This window comes from Chelonia mydas, chromosome 7, assembly GCF_015237465.2.
Source record: "Chelonia mydas isolate rCheMyd1 chromosome 7, rCheMyd1.pri.v2, whole genome shotgun sequence".
NCBI lineage: Eukaryota > Metazoa > Chordata > Testudines > Cheloniidae > Chelonia > Chelonia mydas.
In genome coordinates, this window is record NC_057853.1 from 102,488,176 (window position 1) to 102,507,394 (window position 19,219).

Sequence of the window (19,219 nt, forward strand, 5' to 3'; positions counted from 1 at the left end):
CCCAAGTGAAGTCAATGGAGTTCTGCTTGTGCACAGTCTGCCTGGATCAGCTTGCAGGACTCGGGCCCGAGTTAGTATAACAACAGCAACAAAAATGAAGAGGCCAAATTCAGAGAGAGTTGTGCATTCATATGCCAAAGCTAAATTAGTTCTAGGATTCCTACAGCCTCGTTCCTCATTCCTATTTTTGCTGTAAAAAGTATACTTTCAGGCTCCAATCTTGCAGAATCGAGGCCTAATATAGTACAGTAGAACCTCAGAGTTAGAACACCAGAGTTACAAACTGACCAGTCAACCACATACACCCAATTTGGAACCCAAAGTACACAATAAGGCAGCAGCAGAGACAAAAAAAAAGAAAAAAAAAGAGCAAATACAGTACAGTAGTGTGTTCAACAAAACCTACTAAAAATAGCTAAGTGGAAAGCAACATTTTTAATTGGCATAGTAAAGTTTCAAAGTTGTATTAAGTCAATGTTCAGCTGTAAACTTTTGGAAGAACAACCATAACGTTTTGTTCAGAGTTACAAACATTTCAGAGTTGCGAACAACCTCCATTCCTGAGGTGTTCGTAACTCTGAGGTTGTACTGTAACATTTATAGGACCAATCCTGCAAACTACCAAATGTCGGTCAGATGACCATGAATTGTCCATGGAAACCAATGAGCTTCTCAAAACAGTAAACATTTATTGACACCCTTGAAACGACATAAGATAGTAAGCAGCGCCCTTGATAGTGTTTGCAGAATGGAGCTTGATAGTGTCAAAACAGTTCAAGAGCTGTGCAAAAAGACCGAGTGAAGGCTGTTGCAGGCATAACTTTTCACTCTCCGGACATTTTTGTGCTTGATTTCTCTACTTAAATAGTGAATCGCTGTATGTTTGTACATTTAATGGACCTCTAGAATCTGATTCCCAAAACCATGTAATTCCTTGTGTTAGAAAACAAAAAGGCTGTGGCCTTCATCTTGCAAACCATTCCATGTGGGGGAATCCCTGTGATGATCAGATTGGGGGTCTGTGTGGGTCCTCCAGAGCAGACAATCTGGCAGTTTCAGGGTTTATCACTTTGATGCAATGTCCAGCTAGTTGCACCCATTTTCAGATTCCTAATTGCTTGTTTTTTGGAAAAGGTGCAAGTCCTGTCATATATTTCATTGTGTACACTTCTTCCTTTAGGGCAGTGGTTCCCAGACTTGTTCTGCCGCTTGTGCAGGGAAAGCCCCTGGCGGGCCGCGCCGGTTTGTTTACCAGCCGCGTCCGCAGGTTCAGCCGATCGCGGCTCCCAGTGGCCGCGGTTCGCTGCTCCAGGCCAATGGCAGCTGCTGGAAACGGCGGCCAGTACGTCCCTCGGCCCGCGCCGCTTCCAGCAGCTCCCATTGGCCTGGAGCAGTGAACCACGGCCACTGGGAGCCACGATCGGCCGAACCTGCGGACATGGCAGATAAAGAAATTAGCCCGGCCCGCCAAGGGATTTCCCTGAACAAGCGGCGGAACAAGTTTGGGAACCACTGCTTTAGGAAATATAAGTATTTAGAGTATTTATTTATTTGTACACTTGATCTTTATAAAATTGTTATTTTTAATACAAGAATCAATACCTTTTTATTCAATACATAGATTTCAAATGCTCAATACTGGGAGATCTTAGGAGAAGCCTTTCAAAACTGAACCAATGTGTGAATGAATAATGAAAGAAAAAACATAGAGCAAGGAAACAGATTATTATAATCCCTTTAAAGCATGGAACAGATAAACAACAGCAAGGAAAATATTATTTAAAATGTGATGAAAAGTTCCTTTTAAAAGCTGATAATGCTGTGTGTGATAAGCCCAACACACTATAGAACAATGTTATCTCCAGGTCATTATTAAAGGGAATATATAATAGGTGCAGAATAAAAATAATATAGAAAATTATTATTTTTATTATGGATGCCTAGATGGTAAATGTACAGACAGATTAGATTCTATTTCTTTTCTAATTTAAGGCACTTACATTTTCATTTGCTATAAAACAGCAATTATATTTTTGATTAAGTTTCAAGCCCCATTCACTGTAGGTTATGCACTGTATTCATTGTTGAGTCTAAGAAATGTGTTTATATTTCCTGTCCCTTCACACACTAGTGATCCAAAGGAAATAGCAGAAATCCTTCTGATTGTGATCGTTTTAGATCATTCATGTGGGTCAGGTGGTCTAGGGTTCAAAATCTGGTCATTTGGAGTCACATTATCCATTGAAAGCAAGACTATTTACTTTTAATCTGTTTAAATGACATGCTGGCATTTGTATATGATGATGGAAAAACAGGAGAATTGTGTCTCTAAAACAAAACAATCACAGTTTAAGAGACAGATGGACAAAAGAATAGACATAAAATTGGAGTTACACTAAGGATGAATTTGGTCTATTGAAGTACAGTATTAAAATAGCTATGACCTGATCCTGTTTGTGCAGTTAAGGGTTGCAGGATTGGATCTCTTAAATTTAGTCCTCTAATCTGCTAAAATATTAGTGGTGTAGAATTACTGCCAGGCCTACTGACTTTATGAAGCTTAAAATATAACTATTTTAAAGTTCTTTAATGGCCTGAAAACCTAGGTCTGGAAAAAAGAAGCATATTCCATGGGACTGGTGTGGTTTTTTATGTGAATAACATAGGGTCCAATCCTGTACAATGCTAAATACCTCAAAATAGGCTCAACACTTTGCCAGATCAAGCCCGTTACCTATAAAGAAGCTTCCAGTATTGCTAAAATGTTCTGTATGCAAACACAACATGAGGGCTTTCTTGCCTCTGACTTTATTCCCCACACGGACAGATATGGGGCTGTCCAAAATTTGCACATCTGAGTGAGGGTCATATTGGTAACTTCCCAGAAGCCTGATCTGCATAGAATAGAGCCCGTTGTATTTTCCTTCATCCTCTGTACACAGCTGCTTCTAAGCTGAATGGTTCCAGCCAGCCGGTTACAGAGATGGGGTAGACATACCCAAAGTTCAGAGTGTATTGGGATCTGTTGATTGGTCTGTCCCATGTCTAGCTACCCAATCTTTGCTAATTAGTAGTCTTCACTGCCTCTGCATCATCTCTTTGCCTCTCCAGCACTGCCTGGTTCTCCCTCCCAACAGTCCCACGGAGATGCAAACCTCATCTTGGGACGCACGTGTTTAGGAGCTGGTGAGAGGATGCAGGACTAGCTTGGAGTTCAGTGAGGACATTTTTGAAGAGTGCAGGGGCAGATATCGGGGGGCATGAAAGGAAGGATGGTCCAGTGGTTAGGACCTGGGGGACCTGAGTTCAATATCCCATTCCGTGATAGACTTCTTGTGTGACCTTATTCTGTCTAACTCATGGGGGTGTTGTGAGGGTAAATACATTAAAGATTGAGAAGTGCTCAGACACTACACTCATAGGCGCCGACTTCCCCGCTTTCCCCTGGGTGCTCGACCCCAACTCTGTCCCAGCCCTGCCCTCACTCCACCCCTTCCACGTGGCCCCGCCCCTGCCCACCCCTTCCTCAAAGTCCCTGCCCCAACTCCGCCTCCTCCCTGCCCCTATTCCAACTCCTTTCCCAAATCCCCGCCCTGACCCCGCCTGCTCCCCTGAGCGCGCCACTTTATGGCTCCTCCCCCTCTCTCCCAGCACGCTGCCAAACAGCTGTTTGGCAACGGCCAGGGGGAAGCGCTGGGAGGTAGGCGTAGGAGTGGGGACGCGGCGTGCTTGGGGGGGTAGAAGGAGGTGGGGTGAGGGGAGTTTGGCTGCCAGTGGGTGCAGAGCACCCACTAATTTTTCCCCATGGGTGCTCCAGCCCCAGAGCACCCACGGAGTCGGCACCTATGACTACACTGATGGGAGCTATAAGCACCTATCCTAGATAGACTGATGGATGTAGGAGTTTTGTGAAGGACAGAGCTGAAGGCTCTTCCTATCTCTCTCACAGCATACCTCTGACACCCTCCTTTCCACTTAATTATTCCCTGCACTGTTCCACCACTCCACCTCACTGCTGTCCCCATACTCCCAGCTCAGACCAGCCCCAAAAGGCCAGCCCTCCCATTCCCAGACCCTGATTCCTGGCTCACACAAGTAAGACAGGGAGAGGAGCTCAGACTTCTCCCGGAGAAGCACCCCCCTTCCCAAGATCATACATGGAGAGCAAGGAGAGGGGCTCAGGACCTCCCCCCCTAGGGTGTGCAGGGAGAGGGACTTATACAGCCTGAAATCCTGCATGCTTAGAGGAGGGAGGGAATACCATGGGGGTGACAGATCCCCTCCCTCCTCTTGCCAACCAACCCCAAATCCCCAATCCCAATGTCCTCCCCACCCTTCCACTTCCCCTAGTACTCCTGACCCCGACCTTAAAAAACGGACACTCTAGCAGGAGTTCCAGAACCTGCCCTTCCCCCCTGAAGACCTGCCCCCACCCTGCCCCTTCCACCCAGGCCTCACACCTGCCCTGCCTCTTCCTCCAACGCCCCGCTCCTGCCCTGCCCCTTCCCCCCGAGGCCACGCCCCCATTTGCTCCTCTTTCCCCATCCCTCTGTCACTCACTGCTTTTCCCCTCTCCCCGTCTCCCTGCAAGGGTTGGGATGGACTTGCCTGCAGAGCATGAGTGGGAGCTGCAGCTGCCCGATGCAGATAGGAGGCGGCCCTGGCTGAGTAGGGGCTGGCGTGGGTAATGACTTGGCACCTCCCCGCCTCCCCTGCCCGAAGTAACTGGACTTTGGGTGTCCAGTCAGTAGATCTGACTGGACACCGTCAGGTCCCCATTTTGACTGAACTTTCTGGTCAAAAACCGGCCACCTGGCCACCCTACTACCAATGCCTTTCCCTTCCTCTACCATTTATCCTCCTCATCTTAATCCCTCTCCCCTCACTGCAGCCCCAAAACCTTCTCCATCTATACCCCCCCACTACTCCACCCCTAATCCTCTCCCTCCAGCACTGCTCTCACAAAGTTCCACATTTCACCTCACGACTGCAACACCCCATAGTCCAGAGGTGGGCAAACTACAGCCCACGAGCCAGATCCAGCCCCTCAGGGCTTTAGATCTGCCCACGGGATTGCCACCCCCCTGGCACTGTGGGCCCCACGCTGCTCCGGGAAGCAGCCGGCACCATGTCCCTGCGCCCTCTGTGGGGGGGGGGGGGGCGGGGGGGCGCAGAGGGCTCAGCGCACTGTTCTTGCCTGTGGGTACCTCCCCCGAAGCTCCCATTGGCCGGGATCGGGGAACCGTCGCAAATGGGAGCTTCCGGGAGGTACCCACAGGCAAGGGCAGTCCGCTCAGCCCTCTGCCCCCCCCCTCACCCAGGGGCTGCAGGGACGTGGTGCCAGCCACTTCCCAGAGTGGTGTGGGAGCGGTGCCGAGGCAGGCAGGCAGGGAACCTGCCCTGGCCCAGTGTGCTGCCACCCCGGAGCTGCTCCTGCACCCCGCACCCCAACTCCCTGCCTTGAGCCACCTGCCGCACCCCAACCCCTCCTTCACCCAAGCCCCCTCCCGCACCCCACACCCATCCTGCACCCCAACGCCCTGCCCTGAGCCCCCTGCTGCACCTCGCACCCCTCCTGTACCCAACCCCCTTCTGAGCCCCCTCATACATCCCGCACCCCTCCTCTGCCCCAACCCCTTGCCCTGAGCCCCTTCCTGCAAACCGCACCCCCTCCCACGACACAAATTGCAACCCTCCCCTTTTGCAACTAGATGCAGTTTCTGCCACGCAAACGTTATTGCTATTTGGCTATTTCTCAGGAATTGCTACCACCTAGCCAGGGTTGCAAATCAGGAGGGATGGGGCTTTTGTTCGAAAACAGTCGCAATTTGCTTCCTCCTTGCTAATGTGCCAAATGATTTATTGAATGGTTGAGGCATGCTGCTTCATTTTGCGTATGAGTACGTGAAAAGGGAGGTAAGGTTTGGGGGTACGGAGCATGCCCATGAGCCCAAGGTGATACCAGAGTGGCCCCTTTGATTTTTTTCACTGGCTTCCTCCTTGCTTATTTCCAATGCCTTGACTGCCCATGCACCTGTCACTGGTCCAGGATGGTTGCAAATCAGGAGGGATAGGGTTTTGTGGTCGAAAACACTCACGATTCGCTTCCTCCTTGTTAATGTGCCAAATTGATTTTACTGCCTGGTTCAGGGGTTGCGATTCAGGAGGGATGGGGGTTTTTTGGTCAAAATACTCATGATTTGCTTCCTTCTTGCTGCTTTTATAATTTGCATTATACACATGGACACAAATACCGAGAATAATTTTTTTCAAATAAAAAACATTTATTATTATAATCTGGTATATAAATAAAAAAATTTCTTTTGGTTGCATTATATTTTGAACAAGAGGCATTTAAACATAATGTTTTTTTTGTTTTTTGGTAAAGAAGGGAACTATGCACATTTTTTGCAGTTGAACTCTTTCTTCTCCTCAGTCAGGTAGTCTTGATTGGTTCCTTCTGTAATGCAGGGCATATGTGCCCACCTCTTGCAAGAATCACAGTGCCCACCTCTTGCAAGAATCACACTGGACCTTTGATAAGTAACAACTGAGAAAATGAAATCACAGAAGTTATAATGTTACACATACTTTGCATTCACTCATGCTATTCCTTCCACATGTCAGCATTACCTAACATATGCCTATCAGCAAAATGAAAATGTTTACTGATGTGGGATTTTTACAAGAATCATGATCCTTAGGCAGTTTATGGCATTCATTTCTCATACAATTCTATGTTTCTTACCATCGTGCAATCCTCACTTTCCTTTTCACAGTTGACAAGGTTGCAGTATATGCAGTAGTCCTCCACGCTTTCTTAAAAATAAATATAGCACTATGAAATGATGAATACATTACAACCAACACTGAAAATGCAAATCTTGATTTATTAATTAATGTCAATATTTTAATCCAGTCACTAGTTTGAACATATCTTTTTCTTTTTTGTGAGTCATATTTTCTCAAATTTTTGCTTTACTGCACCTGTATATAAGAATACCAATTTCATTCAACTGGTCGATCAATAGCAACCATTCACCCCATTCAAATCTTTGTGTACTTAAAGATATTATTGATTCATAGTCACCATTACAGAACCAAACCTGTGAGATATTCCACTTTAGGGGTATTAAGATAACTGTCTGCTACGTGACATAATTCCACTCTTCCTGTTATCTTCACATGTACCTAATGAGTCCACAGTACATGGTAGAAAGTAATTACCTGACTCCTTCATTAGAAGAATTGCTACATGTCTTCTATTCGCAGTATTAGATTCTTGTGTTGTTTCTACTGTACTGATGTCTTTGTGCTGCAAATACGTTTCTGCAAACTAACAACACTGGTATTTAGAATAAACATCATAATTACCAGAGGTGAAAGTGGGCCAGTCCAGCATACCGGTAAGAACCAGCCACTGGTACCGGCCTGTACACGGCTGACATTACACTTCCGCTGTGGCAGTGCTTTATGCTTTAACGTTGCTGCCCCCTTTATCCCATTCCCCCCTCCCCCGCCACATCAGCGGCCCTGCCATAGGGTCTGGCAACGCTGTTGCATACTACTGGCAGGGCCACCGACAGTGTGGGAGCAAAAGGGCCCTGTGTTCTGGCAATTTACAAGAGCCTGGTGCTCCTGGCCACTGCAGCAGCAGCTGTCAGGAAGGGCTGGCTGGTGGAATCTGGCCCCCCCAGCACCCCACCTTCCACCGGAGACCCCATCCCTTCTAGGGGCCACAAGCCCACCCCACACACCTTGAGAAGGACGCCGGTGCAGTGCCCACTGGTAATCTCTGGCATTTACTTTCACCCTGGATAATTACACATACATAACAAATGATAATGGCAATTTGGTATTCAATACCTTTAAGATGAGTGGTCCGCAGTTGTGGCCATCACTTTGTCTGGGATGCTGAACAATTTTACTATTCCAATCAGATGAGGATTTTCTAGTTAATTGTTTGATGAAGTTTCTGAAATTTTTAGAGAGTATATTAGCGGACTGCATAAATGAGCTTTTCTTTCCTTTAATTCCCCCCCTCCAGTTTCTGGACATAGATACAAATCAATTCTATCTCTTTTTAATTAATGATTGAAATGACTTATTGCTCACATATATACACACTTGCTTTCATATTATTGTCTCACTCTTACACAATGTATCACCTGATTTGCTGTGCCTCATATTGATAATAACACATTCTCAATCATTCAACATGTTACTGTTTCGTGTCCACATTCTGTGAAGTAGTTTCCCAGAGTCAAATCACACAAGTTCACTCAAAGTCCATTACTAAGCATATTTAGTACAAGTACATGTTGCTTCAATTTTTATTTGCAGCTAACAGGAAAATATTAGTCTCACTATTGTTACATTCCCTTTAAAAATATTTTCAGTGGAACAGTTCATGTCCACTGTAAAAGTAAGTATCTAATAAATCACCTCCAGTTCCTCAGGCATGTTCTTTCATATCTCATCTCATCACACAAGGGGTCAATTATTAACAATTCCTTTTTTTCATCAAGGTTTTTTTCATCAACAATTCCTTTTTTTCATCACTTATCTGTAAGTGTAAATATATTCACAAATTATATTGGTAATGTGATTATTTCAAAAATTTTATATTGATTTATCAAAAATCATTATGCAGTTAACATATTCTCGTTTGTAATGTCTCAGTAACACACAAGAGAAAAGCATATTGTGAAATCATTGATCAATTCAATACAGAATATATTCTTCCAAGTTACATTAACAATGTAACTCGACAGTGGCACTTTATTTTTAACATTCACATTCCACTTTCCTTTGCATGCACTGAACTCACTGAAAACCCGCAACACAGGAAATTATAACATTACTACCATAGTTGTGTTACAAATCTCTTATAATCTCTTAATACCACATTTATTGCCCGTAATCCAGAAGTACAATACAAAACATCTTACTGCAAGAACCCAATGACCTGGTGTGTGGTAAGGAAGCAATAATATACCATTTTGAAGTAATTCACTCTGTATTTATTTTTAAAAAATTAGAAATGCAATTATAGTTTCCAGTGAAGCAAACCATGAAATGTACATTATACTGTATTTCCCAATTTCATTACATGTATTACTATTAGAGTATTCCTCCACATCAAACATAGCATTGTATTTGCTGTTTCACACGGTGTTTAACTCACTGAATGAAATTGTGTTTTGCTCATGCGATGTATGAAAGTGTGTTAGCATTTAACTTCACTTTCATTTGTGGAGCTCTGCCTGAGAGAATGACAGTGGAAACTACTGATGAGATGGCTTGTACCTGTTGACAGTCAACAAAGTTATTAATGCATTAATAATTCTGGCACATCAAGAACATAATGAATTTAATATAGACAGACATGCAAGGGATCCTTAGTGTTACAAATCAGATATTTAAGAGAGTCCTGTAAAAACAAAAAGATTTGTAATCAATGTGCTCTGTCTTACTTAATGTAAAAACTGACTAAGCTGTTCGCATACTTGTGTTTAATTAATGGATCCACTGAACTGTTCAGCAAAACTGTACAGCCACTAACTGTGGCCCTCAGTTAGCCTAGTAATGTATGTCCGATATGCACCTCCAAATACATTTCAGTAAATGTTTGGCAGCAGTAAATACACTGAAATGTTGCAATTTCAGATTTATATTGATATTTCAAGGGTATTTGGACTTAAATATGTTGTGCCACATATTCACTTGATTGTTTACTTATTGAATTAATGTATACTTTCATGTACCATCACAGTAAGTAGCCTACCTTTCCATCTGCTTTCTCAACCATGCAGCTCAAATATGCATCAATAACCTACAACACAGGGTGAAAGAAAAGGCACAATTTCAATAATATTTGATGAATCAATCCTGTTAACAAATACATGTTTAGTGGTACTTAAATGTACCTCATCACTTATCCAGCTTCTCGGTTTCAGGCAATGAAATGAGCCATACAATTTTATATTTCTCACTTTGTCCTTTAGCCTCTCTGTGTGTTTGCTGGTCATTAAAAATTTGACTAAGAAGAAAATATTAACACATATTACATGCATGGTAATACAGTTTCCTTTTTCTCTGTTTTACTACTGTGAATGCTGCCACTTTGTACATGAAAACCTTTAACATAGTTCCATTTATGACGTATGTTAATCTGTTTAAGAAAGGTGCGGTAACCAATTACCTTTCCGAATCCATTGTTTGTCTTCCACCTCCTCCATAATAAGCATGTCATCAAAATTGTCATCAGCATCACTTGTATCATTGTTTGAAACATCTTGCCCTACATACTCCTCTTCTTCCATTGCTGTGACCTCTGTTTTTCACTGTGCTATCGTGAGATACAATGCCATCCACTTTTCTAATTTCTTCTCTGGGTGTTTCTGGTTCAGTGTCACCAACTGCAATTTCAGTTCCGATTTTTCCCTCTGATGTGCTTTCAGCAGCTAATGTTGGTGGCTCTTTAAATGGCTTTAAGTGTGCAATACTGTACATGGTTCCTAACCATTTCCCTGAGATGGTTTGTAATTTCACTCTCTTACCCTCAACAGTTGTAATTTTGTATGGTCCCCAATACCTAGGTTCCCGTACTCCTCCTTTTCTTGTTCTTTTTCTAGCGTTCAGTAACAGAACAAAAAGAAAAGGAGTACTTGTGGCACCTTAGAGACTAACCAATTTATTTGAGCATAAGCTTTCGTGAGCTACAGCTCACTTCATCGGATGCATCCGATGAAGTGAGCTGTAGCTCATGAAAGCTTATGCTCAAATAAATTGGTTAGTCTCTAAGGTGCCACAAGTACTCCTTTTCTTTTTGCGAATACAGACTAACACGGCTGCTACTCTGAAACCAGTAACAGAACAGAATCCCCAACATCAAATGTTATTTCCCCATATTTAGAATTCTTTCTTTTAGCATAATGTCTTTGTTTTTTCTTGTCCTTTAGAAATGTTAATTAGGGCCAGTGCAATGTCAGCATCATGTCTCGATTTCATATTTATGCTGTACTCTTTGCAGAAATCTTCCCCGAATGTATTCATATCTGGGATTTTTGTAAACAAATGGAGAAGGGGTTGAATTTGTAAAATGAAGACACACTGAATGCCATGTGTACATGAAAGGTGCTGGTAATAACATACACTTACCGTGTAATTCTCTGAGGGTATGTTTACACTACAAAATTAGGTCGAATTTATAGAAGTCAGTTTTTTAGAAATCGTTTTTATATAGTCCCCACACAAAATGCTCTAAGTGCATTAAGTGCATTAACTTGGCGGAGTACTTCCACAGTACCGAGGCTAGCGTCGACTTCCGGAGTGTTGCACTGTGGGTAGCTATCCCACAGTTCCCGCAGTCTCCGCTGCCCATTGGAATTCTGGGCTGAGATCCCAATGCCTGATGAGGCAAAAAACATTGTTGCGGGTGGTTCTGGGTACATGTCGTCAGGCCCTCCCTCCCTCTGTGAAAGCAACGGCAGACAATCATTTCGCGCCTTTTTTCCTGAGTTACCTGTGCAGACGCCATACCACGGCAAGCATGGAGCCCGCTCAGCTCACTGTCACTGTCATAAATATAAAGGGAAGGGTAAACACCTTTAAAATCCCTCCTGGCCAGAGGAAAAACCCTTTCACCTGTAAAGGAATAAGAAGCTAGGATAACCTCGCTGGCACCTGACCAAAATGACCAATGAGGAGACAAGATACTTTCAAAGCTGAAGTGGGGGAGAAACAAAGGTTCTCTCTGTCTGTGTGCTGCTTTTGCCAGGAACAGAAAAGGAACAGAGTCTTAGAACTTAGTAAGTAATCTAGCTAGTTATGCATTAGATTCTGTTTTGTTTAAATGGCTGATAAAATAAGCTGTGCTGAATGGAATGTATATTCCTGTTTTTGTGTCTTTTTGTAACTTAAGGTTTTGCCTAGAGGGATTCTCTCTGTTTTGAATCTGATTACCCTGTAAAGTATTTACCATCCTGATTTTACAGAGGTGATTCTTTTACTTTTTCTTCAATTAAAATTCTTCTTTTAAGAACCTGATTCCTTTTCCATTGTTCTTAAGATCCAAGGGTTTGGGTCTGTGTTCACCTATGCAAATTGGTGAGGATTTTTATCAAGCCTTCCCCAGGAAAGGGGGTGTAGGGTTTGGGGAGGATTTTGGGGGGAAAGATGTTTCCAAGCGGGCTCTTTCCCTGTTATATATTTGTTAGATGCTTGGTGGTGGCAGCAATAAAGTCCAAGGGCAAAAGGTAAAATAGTTTGTACCTTGGGGAAGTTTTAACCTAAGCTGGTAAAAATAAGCTTAGGGGATTTTCATGCAGGTCCCCACATCTGTACCCTAGAGTTCAGAGTGGGGAAGGAACCTTGACAGACACCGTATGTCTCCTGGGTGCTGGCAGACGCCTTGGTAAGGTCAGTCAGGAGCGCCTGGGTAGACATGGACGCAGGGACTAGATTAGGAGTGACTCGATCAGGTCATTCTCTTTAGTCCTGCAGGCAGTCCTATTGTACCATCTTATGGTGAGCAGGCAGGAGATGAGGATGGCTAGCAGTCCTATTGCACCATCTTCTGGTCAGCAGCCAGGAGATGTGGATGGCTTGCAGTCCGACTGCACCGTCTGCTGCCAGCCAAAGATGTAAAAGATAGATGGAGTGGATCAAAACAAGAAATAGACCAGATTTGTTTTGTATTCATTTGCTCCCCCCTCCCTCCCGCTGAGAAATCAACGGCTGACAATCGTTTTGGTGAGGTCTGTCAGGGGCACCTTAAAAACTTTAATGGAGATTCAGTCCTGCCTGAAATATCAGAGGGAGGAATAGCTTAGTGGGTTGAGCATTGGCCTGCTAAACCCAGGGTTTTGAGCTCAATCCTTGAGGGGGCCATTCTGTATGACAGTTGTTTTTGTTTCTCCTTGATGTAAAGCCACCCCCTTTGTTGATTTTAATTCCCTGTAAGCCAACCCTGTAAGCCATGTCGTCAGTTGCCCCTCTCTCTGTCAGAGCAATGGCAGACAATCGTTCCGCACCTCTTTTCTGTGCAGATGCCATACCAAGTCAAGCGTGGAGCCTGCTCAGATCACTTTGGCAATTAGGAGCACATTAAACACCACACGCATTATCCAGCAGTATATGCAGCACCAGAACCTGGCAAAGCGAAACCGGGCGAGTATGCGACATCAGCGCGGTGACGAGAGCGATGAGGACATGGCCACAGACTTCTCTCAAAGCATGGGCCCTGGCAATGTGGGCATCATGGTGCTAATGGGGCAGGTTCATGCGGTGGAATGCCGATTCTGAGCCTGGGAAACAAGCACAGACTGGTGGGACCGCATAGTGTTGCAGGTCTGGGACGATTCCCAGTGGCTGCAAAACTTTCGCATGCGTAAGGGCACTTTCATGGAACTTTGTGATTTGCTTTCCCCTGCCCTGAAGCACATGAATACCAAGATGAGAGCAGCCCTCACAGTTGAGAAGCGAGTGGCGATAGCCCTGTGGAAGCTTGCAATGCCAGGCAGCTACCGGTCAGTCAGGAATCAAATTGGAGTGGGCAAATCTACTGTGGGGGCTGCTGTGATGCAAGTAGCCAACGCAATCAAAGATCTGCTGATATCAAAAGTAGTGATCCTGGGAAATGTGCAGGTCATAGTGGATGGCTTTGCTGCAATGGGATTCCCTAACTGTGGTGGGGCCATAGATAGAACCCATATCCCTATCTTGGCACCGGAGCACCAAGCTGGTGAGTACATAAACCGCAAGAGGTACTTTTCAATAGTGCTGCAAGCATTGGTGGATCACAACGGACGTTTCACGAACATCGACATGGAATGGCCAGGAAAGGTACTTGACGCTCACATCTTCAGGAACTCTGGTCTGTTTCAAAAGCTGCAGGAAGGGACTTTATTCCCAGACCAGAAAATAACCGTTGGGGATGCTGACATGCCTATAGTTATCCTTGGGGACCCAGCCTACCCCTTAATGCCATGGCTCATGAAGCCATACACAGGCAGCCTGGACAGTAGTCAGGAGCTGTTCAACTACAGGCTGAGCAAGTGCAGAATGGTGGTAGAATGTGCATTTGGACGTTTAAAAGCACGCTGGCGCAGTTTACTGACTCGGTTAGACCTCAGCGAAACCAATATTCCCACTGTTATTACTGCTTGCTGTGTGCTCCACAATATCTGTGAGAGTAAGGGGGAGACGTTTATGGCAGGGTGGGAGGTTGAGGCAAATCGCCTAGGTGCTGGTTATGCGCAGCCAGACACCAGGGCAGTTAGAAGAGCACAGGAGGGCACGGTGCGCATCAGAGAAGCTTTGAAAACCAGTTTCATGACTGGCCAGGCTACGGTGTGAAAGTTCTGTTTGTTTCTCCTTGATGAAACCCCCCGCCCCTTGGTTCACTCTACTTCCCTGTAAGTCTTCTTGTACTTCTCCCTATGTCCCTTCACCGTCCCCTCCTCCCTTCGATCACCACTTGCAGAGGCAATAAAGTCATTGTTGCTTCACATTCATGCATTCTTTATCAATTCATCACACAAATAGGGGGATAACTGCCAAGGTAGCCCGGGAGGGGAGGTGGAGGAGGGAAGGACAAGGCCACACAACACTTTAAAAGTTTAAAACTTTAAAACTTATTGAATGCCAGCCTTCTGTTGCTTGGGCAATCCTCTGGGATAGAGTGGCTGGGTGGCCGGAGGCCCCCCCACCGTGTTCTTGGGCGTCTGGGTCAGGAGGTTATGAAACTTGGAGAGGAGGGCGGTTGGTTACACAGGGGCTGTAGCGGTGGTCTGTGCTCCAGCTGCCTTTCCTGCAGCTCAACCATATGCTGGAGCATATTAGTTTGATTCTCCAGCAGCCTCAGCATTGAATCCTGCCTCCTCTCATCACGCTGCCGCCACATTTGAGCTTCAGCCCTCTCTTCAGCCTGCCACTTACTTTTTTCACCCCACCACCTCTCCTCCCGGTCATTTTGTGCTTTCCTGCACTCTGACATTGTCTGCCTCCACACATTTGTCTGTGCTCTGTCAGTGTGGGAGGACAGCATGAGCTCAGAGAACATTTCATCACAAGTGCATTTTTTTCGCCTTCTAATCTTCACCAGCCTCTGGGAAGGAGAAGATCCTGTGATCCTTGAAACACATGCAGCTGGTGGAGAAAAAAAAAGGGACAGTGGTATTTAAAAAGACACATTTTATAGAACAATGAGTACACTCTTTCATGGTAAACATTGCTGTTAACACTACATACATAGCACATGTGCTTTCGTTCCAAGGTCGCATTTTGCCTCCCCCCACCACATGGATAGCCCCTTCCTCCCTCCCCTCCCCATGGCTAACAGTAGGGAACATTTCTGTTCAGCCACAGGCAAACAGCCCAACAGGAACGGGCACCTCTGAATGTCCCCTTAAGAAAAGCATCCTATTTCAACCAGGTGACCATGAATGATATCACTCTACTGAGGATAACACAGAGAGATAAAGAATGGATGTTGTTTGAACACCAGCAAACATACACTGCAATGCTTTGTTCTACAATGATTCCCCAGTACATGCTACTGGCCTGGAGTGGTAAAATGTCCTACCATGGTGGACGGAATAAGGCTGCCCTCCCCAGAAACCTTTTGCAAAGGCTTTTGGGAGTACATGCCAGGGCAAATTAATCATTAAACATGCTTGCTTTTAAACCATGTATAGTATTTTAAAAGGTACACTCACCAGAGGTCCCTTCTCCGCCTGGCAGGTCCGGGAGGCAGCCTTGGGTGGGTTCGGGGAGTACTGGCTCCAGGTCCAGGGTGAGAAACAGTTCCTGGCTGTCGGGAAAACCAGTTTCTCTGCTTGCTTGCTGTGAGCTACCCACAACCTCATCATCATCATCATCTTCTTCGTCCCCAAAACCTGCTTCCGTATTGCCTCCATCTCCATTGAAGGAGTCAAACAACACGGCTGGGGTAGTGGTGGCTGAACCCCCTAAAATGGCATGCAGCTCATCATAGAAGCGGCATGTTTGGGGCTCTGACCCGGAGCGGCCGTTTGCCTCTCTGGTTTTCTGGTAGGCTTGCCTCAGCTCCTTCAGTTTCACACGGCACTGCTTCAGGTCCCTGTTGTGGCCTCTGTCCTTCATGCCCTGGGAGATTTTGACAAATGTTTTGGTATTTCGAAAACTGGAACGGAGTTCTGATAGCACGGATTCCTCTCCCCATACAGCGATCAGATCCCGTACCTCCTGTTCGGTCCATGCTGGAGCTCTTTTGCGATTCTGAGACTCCATCATGGTCACCTCTGCTGATGAGCTCTGCACTCACCTGCAGCTTGCCATGCTGGCCAAACAGGAAATTGAAATTCAAAAGTTTGAGGGCCTTTTCCTGTCTACCTGGCCAGTGCATCTGAGTTGAGAGTGCTGTCCAGAGCGGTCACAATGGAGCACTTTAGCATAGCTCCCGGAGGCCAATACCGTCTAATTGCATCCACAGTACCCAAATTCAACCCAGCAAGACTGATTTCAGCGCTAATCCTCTTGTCGTGGGTGGAGTAAGGAAATCGTTTTTAAGAGCCCTTTAAGTTGGAAAAAAGGGCTTCGTTGTGTGGACGGGTGCAGGGTTAAATTGATTTAACGCTGCTAAATTCGACCTCAACTCCTAGTGTAGACCAAGGCTGAGACTTCTGGAAACACTGGGTCAGCACAAAACATTAGTCGAAAGGGTGAAATTTTTGTTGTTGCATGTACTTTAGTTCGCAAAGAAAACAAAATGAGGTCAAGTAATTCATCCCAATTACTCCCATTGTCATCAACCATCTTCCGCAATGCTCTGTAACAAATGCTCATTGACTGGTTTGTTTAAAAAAAGAAAGTCACACGTACTTTCTTGACTGAAACAGATCATACATAATCAAAAAGGTGTACTTGTGACACCTTAGAGGCTAAAAAATTTATTTGAGCATAAGCTTTCGTGAGCTACAGCTCATTTCATTGGATGAAAGCTTATGCGCCTATAAATTTGTTAGTCTCTAAGATGCCACAAGTACACCTTTTCTTTTCACGGATACAGACTAACACAGCTGCTACTCTGAAACCAATCACAAAGGTGTAATACATAATGAAAAAGACTTTCCATGTAACACATCGCTTTTGAAGATTTTTTTTGTGAGTTGCATCTTCTTGCATAGCACACTCTACTTGCCATTAGTACTATAATATTCCCACCCATTCACTTACCTTTTTATGGATTTATTAGCGTTTTCAGCCAAGCCATTCGTCTGTGGGTGGTATGGGCTGGTGAAGCTACGTTCTGTTCTCAGTCTTTCACAAATATACAGGTTAAACTGAAAGAAAATAAGTTACACCATAAACTTACATATAGACTTGTGTTAAGGAATGTTCCTTTGTGTATTTGCCACTACTTTTATGTGTAATTAGCAACAGAAATAGCCCATCTTTTAATATTTGTTTTGGAAACAAGTAGTTGTGCGTTTCTTTGTTAGATATGAAGACACCGAAAAATAATTTTATAGCAACACCGACGGTGACCAACAGCAGTTTATAAAAAAAAAGTATGGTGATTGTTTGAGATCAATGGGTGACCTGAGAGTGAGTTTGACTACATAGTACAAATAACCAGAAAAAAAACAGTCATTACCTTATTATTGAATTCCGGACCAAGATCTGTCAGTATCCGATGTGGGCATCCACATCTAACAATTATTTTGTACATGCCCTTTGCCACCTCAGATGCTGACTTACTTCTAAGTGGAAAGGCTTCCACCCATCTTGAAAGATAATCTATGGCTGTCAGTATATACTGGTATCCATCCTTTGTTACTGGTAATGGTCCTATTAAATCCATTCCCACCAATTCCCAGATCTGAGTGACCTACATACAAGGGTACCAGTTACAATCATACTACATGTGTTTCTTACTAAATGTTCTCAATAAACCCATATGTCATAAGCAGAGAATGTAAAGCCTACTTTTAAATACAGAAGAAAAAGAAAGAAAGAAAAAACAAACAAACAAAAAGAAGGACAGGAATGGGTTATGGAAAACAATACAAGAGTAAAGCTGAAGAAATATCCCCAGCCAGTGCAAAGGCGCATTAGAGATAATTGCTGCACTGTGCTGTGCCACTTGTATGCATTGGACTTGTTTCAAAATCAAAGCCTCATTGTATCGCAGAAATAACAATCGATAATGATAAACAATAATGTGTCTGATTCCAAAATTCACCTTTATGCTTTTCAAGGTGGTATCCAAATTTAATTCCTTTCCCTCTTTCAGGCAAGTCAGACATCATGCAACCTGTTTTTGATGGAACAATATGATGATATTAACATTTCATTATGGAAATAGTATTGCAAGGGAACAGAGTTTGCATTTGCACACCAAATATATTTTTATATTTCTTTTATAGAAGAACTTCTATTTCAATTGTAAATAGCATTGTTCAGGATTTAGTTTCATTACTTTACATACCCAATTGGCAATGTCTTTTGTCATCCCTGGCCAATAGTATTTTGATGTCAGCATATTCCTCGTTTTGAATATTCCTAGATGTCCACCCAATAGACTGTCATGATACCTTTCAAAGAGTTGCAGGGCTTCTTTCATGGTGTGCACAACAACAACCTTTCTTCCTTTTTGCAGAATGGAACAATGTCCCCTCTGTTGATCATAGAAGATGGAGCATGGAGGATGATTAAGGTTTCTCGGGGCCCTGGGCCAGAGCAATTGTTGGGCCCCTACCCACCCTGTCTGCCGGTTGCACCACCTTTGGCCCTATCCCTTTCGTCCTCTTCCCCAGGATCTCAGCCATGTTCCACCTAGGCTCCCCACCATTTTGCCTGCCCCACAACTCCTTTGCTCATTTCCCACCCACCCCGCTCTCCCACACAGCCCCAGGACTGGAGAAGCTCTGTCCCTGTGTCACAGCCCCAGGGCTGTACCAGGGAGAGTGAGCTCCTCCAGGCCCAGGGCTGTGGCGGGGGTTTGGATGCTGCGGTTCTTTAGGGGACCAGAAATAGGGTGCTGTGGATTCTTCTGCCACACCAGGCACTTCTGCTGGAGATGGGGTCAGGCATAGAGGCTTCCCCTGCTGCCCCACGGCTTCTGCCAGGGCTGGGGTGGGGGCAACGTGTTGCACTTAAGCTATGACCAGTTATTTGCAAAGCCATTAATTAATTATAAGGCATATGACTACCAAAGACATCTATACATAGT

At 44.6% G+C, this 19,219-nt stretch overlaps 2 long non-coding RNA genes across 2 annotated transcripts; both read right to left on the reverse strand.

Moving 5' to 3' along the window:
- Positions 1-921: 921 nt before the first annotated feature.
- LOC122466727 lies at positions 922-18,287 on the reverse strand. Its single transcript, XR_006292468.1, has 4 exons — positions 17,642-18,287; positions 16,666-16,813; positions 1,640-1,647; positions 922-933 (listed from the first exon to the last, which is right to left on the reverse strand). It is a non-coding gene; the product is annotated as an uncharacterized LOC122466727 (long non-coding RNA).
- On the reverse strand, positions 7,289-8,522 carry LOC122466728. The gene is made up of 3 exons (XR_006292469.1): positions 8,446-8,522; positions 7,867-7,975; positions 7,289-7,329 (listed from the first exon to the last, which is right to left on the reverse strand). It is a non-coding gene; the product is annotated as an uncharacterized LOC122466728 (long non-coding RNA).
- Positions 18,288-19,219: the final 932 nt, after the last annotated feature.